Source organism: Cetorhinus maximus, chromosome 16, assembly GCF_964194155.1.
Source record: "Cetorhinus maximus chromosome 16, sCetMax3.hap1.1, whole genome shotgun sequence".
Taxonomy (NCBI): domain Eukaryota; kingdom Metazoa; phylum Chordata; class Chondrichthyes; order Lamniformes; family Cetorhinidae; genus Cetorhinus; species Cetorhinus maximus.
The window spans coordinates 60,490,500-60,503,169 of record NC_135894.1 but is presented as its reverse complement, the minus strand read 5'-3'; positions in this window follow the sequence as shown (position 1 = coordinate 60,503,169).

Genomic DNA, 12,670 nt, shown 5'->3' with positions numbered 1-12,670 from the left:
CTATTTAGCATGTAGTTTATAGTTTATAATTGACCACTATTTTCCTGTTAATTCATGTTTAACTTATATTTATTCTGGATGTTGGAGTATAGGAGGTTATCTAAGATAGTATTTAATGTTTGCTTTGTTTGACTCTTGTATAGTAAAAATTCTCCTGTTTTAAACTGTGGACTCTTATGGCTTCATTCTTTTACTAAATACTGGGATTTCAGATTTCTTCTATTTATTAAAAAAGGAACTGATCTTTAATGAGATTGTAACAAAAGACTTTGGGCCCTGATAACATTCCAGAAGTCGCACTGAAGAATTGTGCTCTAGAACTAGCTGTGACCCCAGCCAAGCTGTTCCAATACATCTACAACACTGGTGCCTATCCTGAAATGTGGAAAATTGACCAGGTATGTCCTGTTCTCAAAAAGTAGGACAAATCCAACCTGGCAAATTACTGTCCCATCAGTCTACTCTCAATCATCAGCAAAGTGATGGAAGGTGTAATTGACAGTGCTAACAAGTGGCACTTACACAACAATAACCTGCTCACTGATGCCCAGTTTGGGTTCCACCAGGGCCACTCAGCTCCTGACCTCATTACAGTCTTGGTCAAAACATGGACCTCATTACAGCCTTGGACAAAACATGCACCCCATGCACCACCTTAAGCATTCACTCCCCCCACCACCGATGCACAGTGGCAGCAATGTATCCCAGCTACAAGATGTACTGCAGCAACTCACTAAGGCTCCTTTGACAACACCTTCCAAACCCACAACCTCTACCACTTAGAAGAACAAGGGCAACAGATGCATGGGAACACGACCACCTGGAAGTTCCTTTCCAAGCCACATAGCTTCCTGACTTTGAAATATATCGCTGTTCCTTCACTGTCACAGGTGAAAACCCTGGAACTCCCTCTCTAACAGCACTATGGGTGCACCTACACCACATGGCAGTTCAAGAAGGCTGGTCACCATCACCTTCTCAAGGTCAATTAAGGATGAGCAATAAAAATGCTGCCCCAGATAGCGGCACCCACATCCTGTGAAAGAATTTTTAAAAGGTCACATGATCCCCTAAGTTAAAAAGTTAGTCCCAAAACATAATAATCTTATAAACTTCATATTTGTAACAGGTGTCCTTGAGATTTTTATGAATGTTACTCTATTCATAAATTTAAATCATAGAATAACTTAATCGCTTGCTCTTCAAGGAGCCTTCAATAAATAACTTGATCCCTCATGAATGTACACAAACGTACAATCACACATACAGCATAATGTACAGTACACTTCAATGGAGGCTGAAGTCATGAGGGGACAATAGCAGGAAGAGAATTACTATTTGTTAATATTATGATTTCTCTCTTCACAGGTGCTGCCAGTATTTTCTGTTTTTAATTCAGATTCACCTCATCCACATTATTTTGATTTTCTACTATTTTATACTATTCACCTCATGTTCTGTATAACTGTTTACTTGTTAAATCTTTTTGACATTTATCTTTGATTGTATCTAGCCTGTCTAAGTAAAATGTCATGGTTTGTCTTACAAATATTGCAACTAATGCCCTTGCTTGTGAATTTAAGTGCTCAGAGTCAATTCTCAATTGACCTGTTTCCAAGGCTGAATAGATCTTTATAGTTTGCATTTGTCTTTCATTAAACTTGTCTATTCTTCTCTTTTAAGTAAGTTAGTTATAGTTTTAGTTGGCTCAACTTCTCTCTCAATGTAAATTGCCATTGTCCCATGATTTAGAAGGTGTGCTTATTTATGCTTTAATTTCTATCCTCACAGAAGGATATACTCAAGGGATGACAATTACTCCACTTGCTGCAATGTTCTCAGAAGAACATTTGTGTCATATTATCATACTTTCTTTGAATTACTGCAAAAACAGAGGTTTATAAACTTGTAAGAGTAATAGCTTTAGGTATTGTGGATAGAAATTACTTATTTCCATTAGGAGACAGGCCAGTAACCAGGGGGCATAGATTTAAAGTAATTGATATAAGGCTTTGAGGTGAATTGAGGAGTATTTTTTTCACCCAGAGTGGATGGGTGTTTGGAGTTCACTTGTAAGGGCAGAAGCCCTAAGCACAGTTCAAAAAAGACTTGGATATGCATTGAGATTTTGTAACCTACAGGGCTATGGACCAAGAGCTGGAAGATAGGATAAGGCTGGATAGCTCTTTTTCAGTCAGCACGGACATGATGGGCCAAATGGCCTCTTTCTGTGTTGTAGTTTTTTTCTGTTTCTCTGTTTAAAAATTCTCATTTTTTGAGATAAGTAACATTCACACCACACAAGTGCCAGGCAATGACCATCTCCAACAAGTGAGAATCTAACCATCACCCACCTGACATTCAATGGCATTACCATTGCTGAATCCCCCACTATCAACATCCTGGGGATTACCATTGACGAGAAACCGAACTGGACTAGCCATATAAATACTGTGGCTACAAGAGCAGGTCAGACGCTAGGAATCCTGCGGTGGGTAACTCACCTCCTGACTCCCCAAAGCCTGTCCACCATTTATAAGGCACAAGGCAGGAGTGTAATGGAATATTCTCCACTTGTCTGGATAAGTACAACTCCAACAACACTCAAGAAGCTTTACACCATCCAGGACAAAGCAGCCCACTTGATTGGCACCCCATCCATAAACATTCACTCTCTCCATTCCCAATGCACAGTGGCAGCAGTGTGTACCATCTACAAGATGCGCTGCAGGAACTTACTAAGCCTCCTTAGACAGCATCTTCCAAGCCCACGACCACTACCATCTAGAAGCGCAAGGGTAATAGACACATGGGAATACCACCACCTGCAAGTTCCCCTTCAAGCCACTCACCATCCTGACTTGGAAATATATCGCCGTTCCTTCACTGTTGCTGGGTCAAAACCCTGGAACTCCCTCCCTAACAGCACTGTGGGTGTACCTACACCACATAGACTGCAGCGGTTCAAGAACACAGCTCACCACCACCTTCTTAAGGGCAATTAGGGATGGGTAATAAGTGCGGGCCTAGCCACGATGCCCACATCCCATGAATGAATTTTAAAAAATTAAACACAATGATTGTCCAAGACTAAAATATAGTATATTATATAGAAATATAAAACAACTTACATTAAAGGTGTTATATAAATATAATAAAACACTGCAAGGCACTTCAAACTAGCATTATAAAACAAAATATGACACAGAACCATATAAGGAGATATTAGGCCAGATGGCTCAAAAGCTTGGTCAAAGGGGAAGATTTTAAGGAGTGTCTTAGAGGACGAAAGTGAGTTGGAGAAGTGTCAAGATGTAGGGAGGGGATTCCAAAGCCTTAGGCCTAAGTAACTGAAGGCACGGGAACCAATGATGGAGCGATTAAAATTAGGATTGCTCAAAAAGCCAAGATTAGAGGAGCACAGATACCTTGGAGGGTGGTGGGGCTGGAGAAAATTAGAGAGATAAGGAGGGGCGAGGCCATGGAGGAACTTGAAAACAAGGATGAGAATTTTAAAATCAAGATTTTGCTTAATTGGGAGCCAATATAGGTCAGCGAGCATAGGGGTGATAGGTGAAAGGAACTTGGTGCGAGTTAAGACATGGGCAGGGGGGTTTTGGATGGCCTCAAGCATATGGAGGGCAGGATGTGGGAGACCGGCCAAGAGTACATTGGAATAATCAAGTCTAGAAGCAACAACATGAACAACAGCATGAATGAGGTTTCAGCAGCAGCTGAGCTGAGACAGGAGCAAAACCGGGTGATGTTACGGAGGTGGAAATAAGCATGCTTAGTGATGGCATGGATCTGTGTTCAGAAGCTTATCTCAGGATTAAATATGACACCAAGGTCGCAGACAGATTGCTGAGTCTCAGACAGTTGCCAGGGAGACGGATGGAGTTGGTAGCTAGGGAATGGAGTTTGGAGCAGGAATTGAAAAAAAATGGCTTCAGTCTTCCCAATGTTTAATTGGAGGAAATTTCTCCTCATCCAGTACTGAATGTTGGATAAACAGTCTGATAAGTTAACCATAGTGGAGGAGTTGAGTGAGATAGGAATGGGCGTCATCAATGTACATGTGAAACTAATGGAGTGCTTTTGGATGATGTTGCCATGAGGTAGCATGTAGATGGGAGATAGAAAGGGGCAAAGGATAGATCTTAGAGAACACCTGAGGTATGACGCAGGAGCAGGAAAAGAAGCCATTGCAAGTGATATTTTGGCTACAGTAAGATAGAAAAGAATGTCCACCCAGTTGAAAGACAGTGGGGGGGTGTTGGAGGACGATGGTGTGGTCAGCTGTATCAAGGATCACAGAATCACAATGCAGATGAGGCCCTTCAGCCCATCAAGTCTGCACCGACATGTGAGAAACACGTGACCTACCTACCTAATCCCATTTACCAGCACTTGGCCCATAGCCTTGAATGTTATGACATGCCAAGTGCTCATCCAGGTACTTTTTAAAGGATGTGAGGCAACCCGCCTCCACCACCCTCCCAGGCAGTGCATTCCAGACCATCACCACCCTCTGGGTAAAAAAGATTTTCCTCACATCCCCCCTAAACCTCCTGCCCCTCACCTTGAACTTGTGTCCCCTCGTGACTGACCCTTCAACTAACGGGAGCAGCTGCTACCTATCCACCCTGTCCATGCCCCTCATAATCTTGTACACCTCAATCAGGTCGCCCCTCAGTCTTCTCTGTTCCAACAAAAACAACCCAAGTCTACCCAACCTCTCTTCATAACTTAAATGTTTCATCCCAGGCAACATCCTGGTGAATCTTCTCTGCACCCCCTCCAGTGCAATCACATCCTTCCTATAATGTGGCAACCAGAACTGCACACATTACTCCAGCTGTGGCCTCACCAAGGTTCTATACAACTCCAACATGACCCCCCTACTTTTGTAATCTATGCCTCGATTGATAAAGGCAAGTGTCCCATATGCTTATTTCACCATTCCACTAACATGCCCCTCTGCCTTCAGAGATCTATGGACACACACGCCAAGGTCCCTTTGTTCCTCAGAACTTCCTAGTGTTATGCTGTTCATTGAGTACTTCCTTGTCAAATTACTCCTTCCAAAGTGTATCACCTCACACTTTTCAGGGTTAAATTCCATCTGCCACTTACCTGCCCATTTGACCATCCCGTCTATATCTTCCTGTAGCCAAAGACACTCAACCTCACTGTTAACCACCTGGCCAATCTTTGTGTCATCCACAAACTTACTAATCCTACCCCCCACATAGTCATCTATGTCGTTTATATAAATGACGAATAATAGGGAACCGAGCACAGATCCCTGTGGTACGCCACTGGACACTGGCTTCCAGTCACTAAAGCATCCTTCTGTCATCACCCTCTGTCTCCTACGACTAAGCCAATTTTGAATCCACCTTATCAAATTACACTGTATCCCATGTGCATTTGCCTTCTTTATAAGTGTCCCACGTGGGAGCTTGTCAAAGGCTTTGCTGAAATCCATATAAACTACATCAACTGCACTACTCTCATCTACACACCTGGTCACCTCCTCAAAAAATTCAATCAAATTTGTTAGGCATGATCTCCCTCTGACAAAGCTATGCTGACTATTCCTGATCAAACCTTGCCTTTCCAAGTGGAGATAGATTCTCTCCTTCAGAATTTTCTCCAATAGTTTCCCTACCACTGACATGAGACTCACTGGCCTGTAGTTCCCTGGCTTATCTCTACAACCCTTCTTAAATAGCGGAACCACATTAGTTGATCTCCAGTCCTCTGGCACCTCCCCCATGGCCTGAGAGGAATTAAAAATTTGGATCAGAGCTCCTGCAATCTCCTCCTTTGCCTCCCTCAGCAGTCTGGGACACAAATCATCCGGACTTGGACTTTAAGCTTGCAGACAGGAGGGATAACTTGTGTTTGCCAAAGCTACATAGGGTGTCATTTGTGATTTTGATAGGAGGAGTTTTGGTATTGTGGCAGGGGTGGAAAACTGATTGGAGGGATTCAAACCCAGAGTTCCAAGAAAGGTGGGCATGGATTTGGGAGGTGACAACAAGTTTCTCCGACTTTGGAGAGGAAAGGGAGGTTGGAGATGAGAGAGATAGTTTGCAAGGATGGTGGGTTGGCTTTTTGAGGAGAATGTTGATAAAGGCAGATTCAAAGGTGACAGGGCCAACACTTGAAGAGAGAGAACTGTTAACAATATTGGCTAACATGGGGACCAGGAGGGAAAGTGGGTGGTCAGCAGTTTAGGGGGAATAGGGTCCACAGAATAAGAAAGTCCAGAAGAATGTTCTGATTGATTTCACTGAATCTCTGTTAAATAACAAAGTCCTTGTCATGGTAATGTGAATTCAGCCTCCTGTTATTCTCTCTAAATTGAACCTTTGTTTATCCTCGAACAGAGATTGTTTCTATTAGAACTTTCATTCAATTCAAACGACTGTTGTGGAGAGAACTTTTATGCTCTTTCAAACTTTAATTCTCTAGTTGTCAAAATCAATACTTCCAATAACGACTTGGTACCGACTCAACACTACTGCTAATGTTTACTTAGGGAACAGGATGTCACCTGTAAAATTATGAATATCCATTTCATGCATCTACATAGGACATACTGGCTCTGAAATTTCACACCCGGTTTATCATTTTTTAAGTATTGCAGTACTTTTTTTCTTAGGCAGGAAATGGAGGGGAAAGCCAATTCTGCTGGTTTTTCACTTCTAAATTTCCAAACGTGATTTGATTCTTCCTGAAACTTCTCTTTCTTCGTGTAGTATCCTCATTGTCTGAAGGTTGCTAACAATGGCTTATGCCATGATATCACTTTGTGGCAAGATGGGGAGGCAGCCCCAAGAACTACCTCAACCGGTATGGATATGAGCTGTGCTTTTGGCATTATTCTGTGTCACACACTAGCTATCTAACCAACTGAGCAAACCAACCCAAAGTTTCCTGAAATCTACCTACCAAATACGCAGACATCTAAATTAAATATATTTGAATAAGGGGAAGAAATACACTCATTCCAAATCTTTAGGTTTTATACTCACAATGCACAAGGTACAAGTTAAAATGAAGACATTTAAAATGCAATCGTTTTCAAGATCAAGTGAGACATGCAGAAGTGAGGGTGTAGTCCTCCAGACTGCTGAAAGTTTCACATGTGATTCCTGCAGCTGGAAACAATTTAAGTGATTCTTTTTTTTGGCATCCTTCCTTGGAGTAGCTTCTGACTGTTTGTGCAGTGAACAAGCATTGGGAAATTTCCCCTCTGCTGGCAGTGAGGCCTTCTCAGCTCCAGGTATGACATTCTCTGTGAGCATACCTTCAATCCAGCATTCTTCATGCAAACTGATGACACATCAAACTTCTTAGTCCCTACATTACAATGTCAACAATCATCATATAAATCAGCACAAAGCAAATACATCCTTTCCTGTATGACTAATAAAAGATGACCTAAAACCAAAATGAACACATGCCACGCTTTCACTGGGTGACTAAACATTCCTTCTTTTTCCTATTCTCATGATTCTTCAAAGTGCAATCTAAGGGCTGGAATCATTAGTTGCAGAAAATGAGAGTTAAATCCCATCATGGGAGGTTGAGGACTTAAACACATTTTAAAATGCGTCTGGAATTAAAAAGTGGGTACCAGTGCAAGTGACCATGAAGAGGTTGAATTATCATTAAAATCTAACACTCAGTAATGTTCTTTAAGGATCAGAACCTGCTATCCTTAGCGGTGGGAACAATATGTGATCCAGTCCCACACTGATATGGTGCCTGTTAAGTGTCCTCTGAAGTGGCCGAAAAAAGTATTTGGTTATGTCAATCTGCTACACCTTTCCCACACAGACTGCTAATTGTATATTAATTGTGTTTAGTTTAAGGCAAGTGGAGGGCACTAGCTCGTATAAATAAATAAACACAATCCAAATAGCATAAATAGATGCAGACTGCAATTGTGTTTGGTGGAGTATGGCATGGTATGGTATGGTATAGTATATCTCTGTCCAAATGCAGGTCTTGGTTCATTGGCTGCTGATGCTTCATCCCGAGCCATTTTTCTGGGCAGTTTTTATCAGTGGTTGTTTGCTATTGCTTTCCACCATCAGAGGCATGTAGAGGAGGCAGGCCCCAAGTCTACCTCGACTGCAACAAGAATCAAACATGCATTGTTGGTGTTATTCTGAACCACACACTAGCTAACTGCCACCCCCACCCCACCCCCGGATTAAAGTATACACTATGAAAAATGTAAGTGGGAAAAGGTAATGGACTGCCCTTGTTGGCTTGAAGCAAATTTGCAGAGGAAAGAAATCTCTAAAATTAAATTGGTGAATGTAAGTCATCAGCTCTCTGATTGCTTTACGAAAAGAAACGCTTGTATGAAGAAGCTTCCCTGATGTTGCCACAAATGGGAGCTGTGGACTAAAGAGTCACCCTTGTCAGTTGGTGTACAGACTTGGAGACTGAACCTAGAGCCTGCTTGTAGTTGTATTATTCCTTGAACATCCTTCCTTTCTGGTGAGCACCCCTTCTTTCTTACTCTCCACTCATCTAGCTTCCTTGTGTTTGGTGAATCACACAGTTGTCACTTTCATGCAATAAGTCACAAATTTATTTGAAATGAACATTTTACCTTAAAACAAAATGGAGAATGGACACTGCTTTTGAAACAAAATAGAGCTGAGAGGCTAGATGACTTACTTTCTTTACTATCAATATACATGGAACTACCCAAGGCCCTGGAAGTTAACCTGCATGTCTGGACAAGACATTATGCAAAATGCAAATGACCTTTTGGGACATTTCATTGAGAAGGCATTAAAATGCAGCATATTTTTCCCATTGGATTAATGGCTGCCTTTATTCAAATAATTTCAGAAACTAGTTCACAAAGGACTTGGAGACTTCTTAGCAGCAGAGTGGAATTCGAAAGAACGGGTGTAAAAAAAGCAATTTTATCACAAGGGCGTATAAATGGGTGAAGTTTGAATACCATTGTATAGTCAAGCTGTCAGAGGCCTTTTGTGAGGACAATGGAAAACAGGTACTATGGTCACATGGCAGAAATCAGGTTTATGATAAAGGACATTTAATAAAACACATTTTAGGAGAGCAGCAGGTGAAAAACATATCCAGTCCAGCAAAGGAACAGAACCCTGCCTGAGATCCATCAAAAGGCAGAGAATTTGGGTTAGCCTTTACCCACATTTTTGAAGAACAAAACCAGATTTTCACTGCAGGGGTTTGACTGCGCCTTGTGGAGTGAAGCCAGAGAAACCTGCTGCTGCAAGCAGTAAGCCACTGAGAATCCGTCTTCATAAACCTCCAATCTATATTTCATCAGTGGACCAAAAAGGAATCAAGGCCTGCAACATTTCAAGCCTTCATCTTGAGAGAATCAAGGGTGATGAGATCTAAGCGCATGCTACCTCTTTTGTAATCACTTTTTCTTGAAAGTGTGTGTCTATTTGCATGAGTGAATGAGTGGTGTTGCGAATACATTTTGGACGTTGAGAAATAAACATTTATCCTTATTTAAAACTTTTGAGAAAACATGTTATTGTCTGTTCTTAACAGTCACAGCACTCAGGTGGTTAAAGCACTTAAAAACACATCTGTCTTCAGTCAGTCAAGAGGTGGAAAAAGGGGGAACCAAATTTTCATCTCTCCCCTGTCCACAACACAGTACTGCATAATTATCTGAGCTGGTGCATGGGAATGAGATCAAGGGAATTGTGGCAGAAGAACATGGAGCTGAATGTCAATGCACAAACCTTATCCTTGCCTTTTTCTTCCTCTTCATCATCACCACGCTCCTGACTTTTGTCATCATCTTAGTCACCAAATAAAACAATCCACAAAATTCTAGCTCATTCAGTTCCCCAGACCATTGGCAGGTTTGAAATGTATCTCATTGTGAGTTGTGCCATTTACATCAATGTACAACATCAGGGTCACAATCTTTACAATGGAACAGATCAGCTCTTTTTGCTTAAAGGAACAATGCTGCCAAGTCAGTCAAGGAAATTAAACAATTTAGTCTTTTGTCAAAACCATAATCTGATTTTCATGTAAATGAAACAAACAATTCAAACATTGCTACAAAGTTCATCAAACCAAAGCACATTTAAGAACAAAAGCAAAATAATGCAGATGCTGGAAATCTGAAATAAAAACAATAGTGCTGGAAATACTCTGCAGGTATGGGTACCCGTGGAGAGAGAAACAGAGTGAATATTTCTAGTTGTGACCCTTAATCAGAACTGGGAAAAGCTCGAAATGTAATAGCTTTTAACTAGGTGAAGTGGGGGAGGGTGGAAAAAACAACAAAAGGAAAGGGATGTGATAGGGTGGAAGTTAAAGCCCCAAACACTAATTCCAGGTGAAGCAGCGATTCATGTGTACTTCTTTCAATTTGGTACAGCATACCACAATTCACTGCTCACAATCTGCTCTCCCCTATATTGGAGAGACCAAACACAAATTTGGTGACTGCTTTGTGGAATTGAAATCCAAGCTTTCAAGGCGATTGAGATCATTTAGTACTTTAATGGAAAAAAGAGAGATTGAATTCATATAGCACCTTTCACAACCAGCAGATGTCCCAAAGTGCATTATAGCCAATGAAGTACTCTTCAAGTGTAGTCACTGTTGTAATGTAGGAAACAGAGCAGCCAATTTGCACACAGCAAGCTCCCCCAAAGAGCTATGTGATAATGACCATAGGCAGAAATTTTTGCTCGGCGGGCAGGTGCGTGCCCAACCCGCTCGAGCGTGAAATCATGCATATTGACATTGGCTGAGCGTGCCAACATCAACGCGCAGTCACGCAATAGTTCAGTCGGTGGGTGCGCGCAGAAGCCGGCAGCGCACCTGCCAACAATTAAAAGGCCTGTTAAGGCCATTAAGTTATAAATTAACGTAAATTTTTCGCTGCCCGTCCAACCTAATGTTTGGTGAACAGGTGAAAAGGCCAAGCGGCCTTTGTATTTTTTTGGAAACCATATCCACGGGCGGGATGAGGTTTCCAAAAGCAAATAAAAATAAAATAAAAACTTTAATTTTTCATTAAGAACATGTCCCTGCTCATGTGACAGAGTCACATGAGGGGACATGTTTTATTGCATTTTTATTTTTTCTTTATAGTTCTTTATCTCCTTGAGGCAGCTCTGTGCCTCAGGGAAATTATGCTGTGCTCACTCACGTGTGTGCGTGAAGTTCGCGCTCAGTTGGCTTGCACTCCCTCCCCATCCACCGCACAGGCAGCACTCAGCACTGCTGCTTGTATTTCACACTAGGCGGGCCTTAATTGGCCCGCTAGCATGAAATCGCGGTGCAATGCCCATCCATCGCGTGCGGCAGTCGGCTTCCCGACCACCCCCGCCGAGCCTGCCCGCCAAAGGCAAAATTCTGCCCCATATAATCCATTTTTATGATGTTGCTTGAGGGATAAACTTTTGTCAGAACACCAGTGGTAACTCCCTAATCTTCTATGAAATAATGCCATGGGATCATTTATATTCACCTGAGAGGGCAGACAGGGCTTTGGTTTGATGTCTTATCCTAGACAGGATGCAGCATATCCTCAATACAGAGTTTTGTGCTCAAGTCCTGAAGTGGGTCTTGAACCCAGGATCTTGTGACTGAGAGACAAGCATGCTACCAACGAAGCTACAGCTAACACTTAAATATGACCAAAAAAATTCAAAACAAACTTTAATAATGCTACTGTAAAATATGTAGTTTTTAGATTTTTAATTTAATTCAATTTTGGACATTAAAATTCCTAAGGAAAAACTAGCAGGCGAAACATTTTCATATGGAAAATTTTCAGAAAATATTTTGAGTAATTGAGGAAAGGCCACCCAATAATTGAATTGTTCAATTAGAATGATAAGATTACATAAGTGATTTTCATTACAAAGTATTGACATAGGAATTCATAATAGAAAAAAGTTGACTCAGAAGCGTGAAAAGAGTAAGAATCACAAGTAATTTTTTGTAAACAGGAAGTGCAAACATATATCTTATATATTGATAGTTTGCAATTTTGTTATACACAAGAAGTGACAGAAATTGTAGCCCCCCCCCCCCCCTTATCAACACCCCAAACACTTCTTTTAGTTGCACAGGAGAAATATTCTGCAATTAATAGTGTTAATAAAATATTACCATAAACTATGCAAGAATCTTGGCTAAACTAAATAGCACCATAAATGGGTGCAAGGAACGTGATTTGCAATTAACCTACAATACACCCAACACACCAACTTTGTGCTGCCTCCTTATTTCAATGATTTCAGTGTCCTGCCAGTGCTGTTGATTCGGTGGTCAGCTGAAGAGCGCCTGAGTGGCTGGCACCATTTACAAAGCTGGCCTGCACTTCTTAAAGAGGCGGTGCATTGTGGCTGGAGCAGATGCTGCCAGTCAGGCAGGAAGTGCATCTAACTTGAGAAATTGTGAAGAATGATACAACAGGGAAGAGGTGGGGTCCAAGGTTTTTGGGTGTTGCACAGGAGGCCTTGGTGAGGAGGTAAAAAGGAGATATGTCCTGTATTTGCAGGAGGCAGGAAGCCCTCCAAACACATGTTCAGAAGGCAGTGGGAGCAGATAGCCGTGCAGGTCAAGACAGGAGTCAAGTCCCGAGAATCTGGCTGAAGTA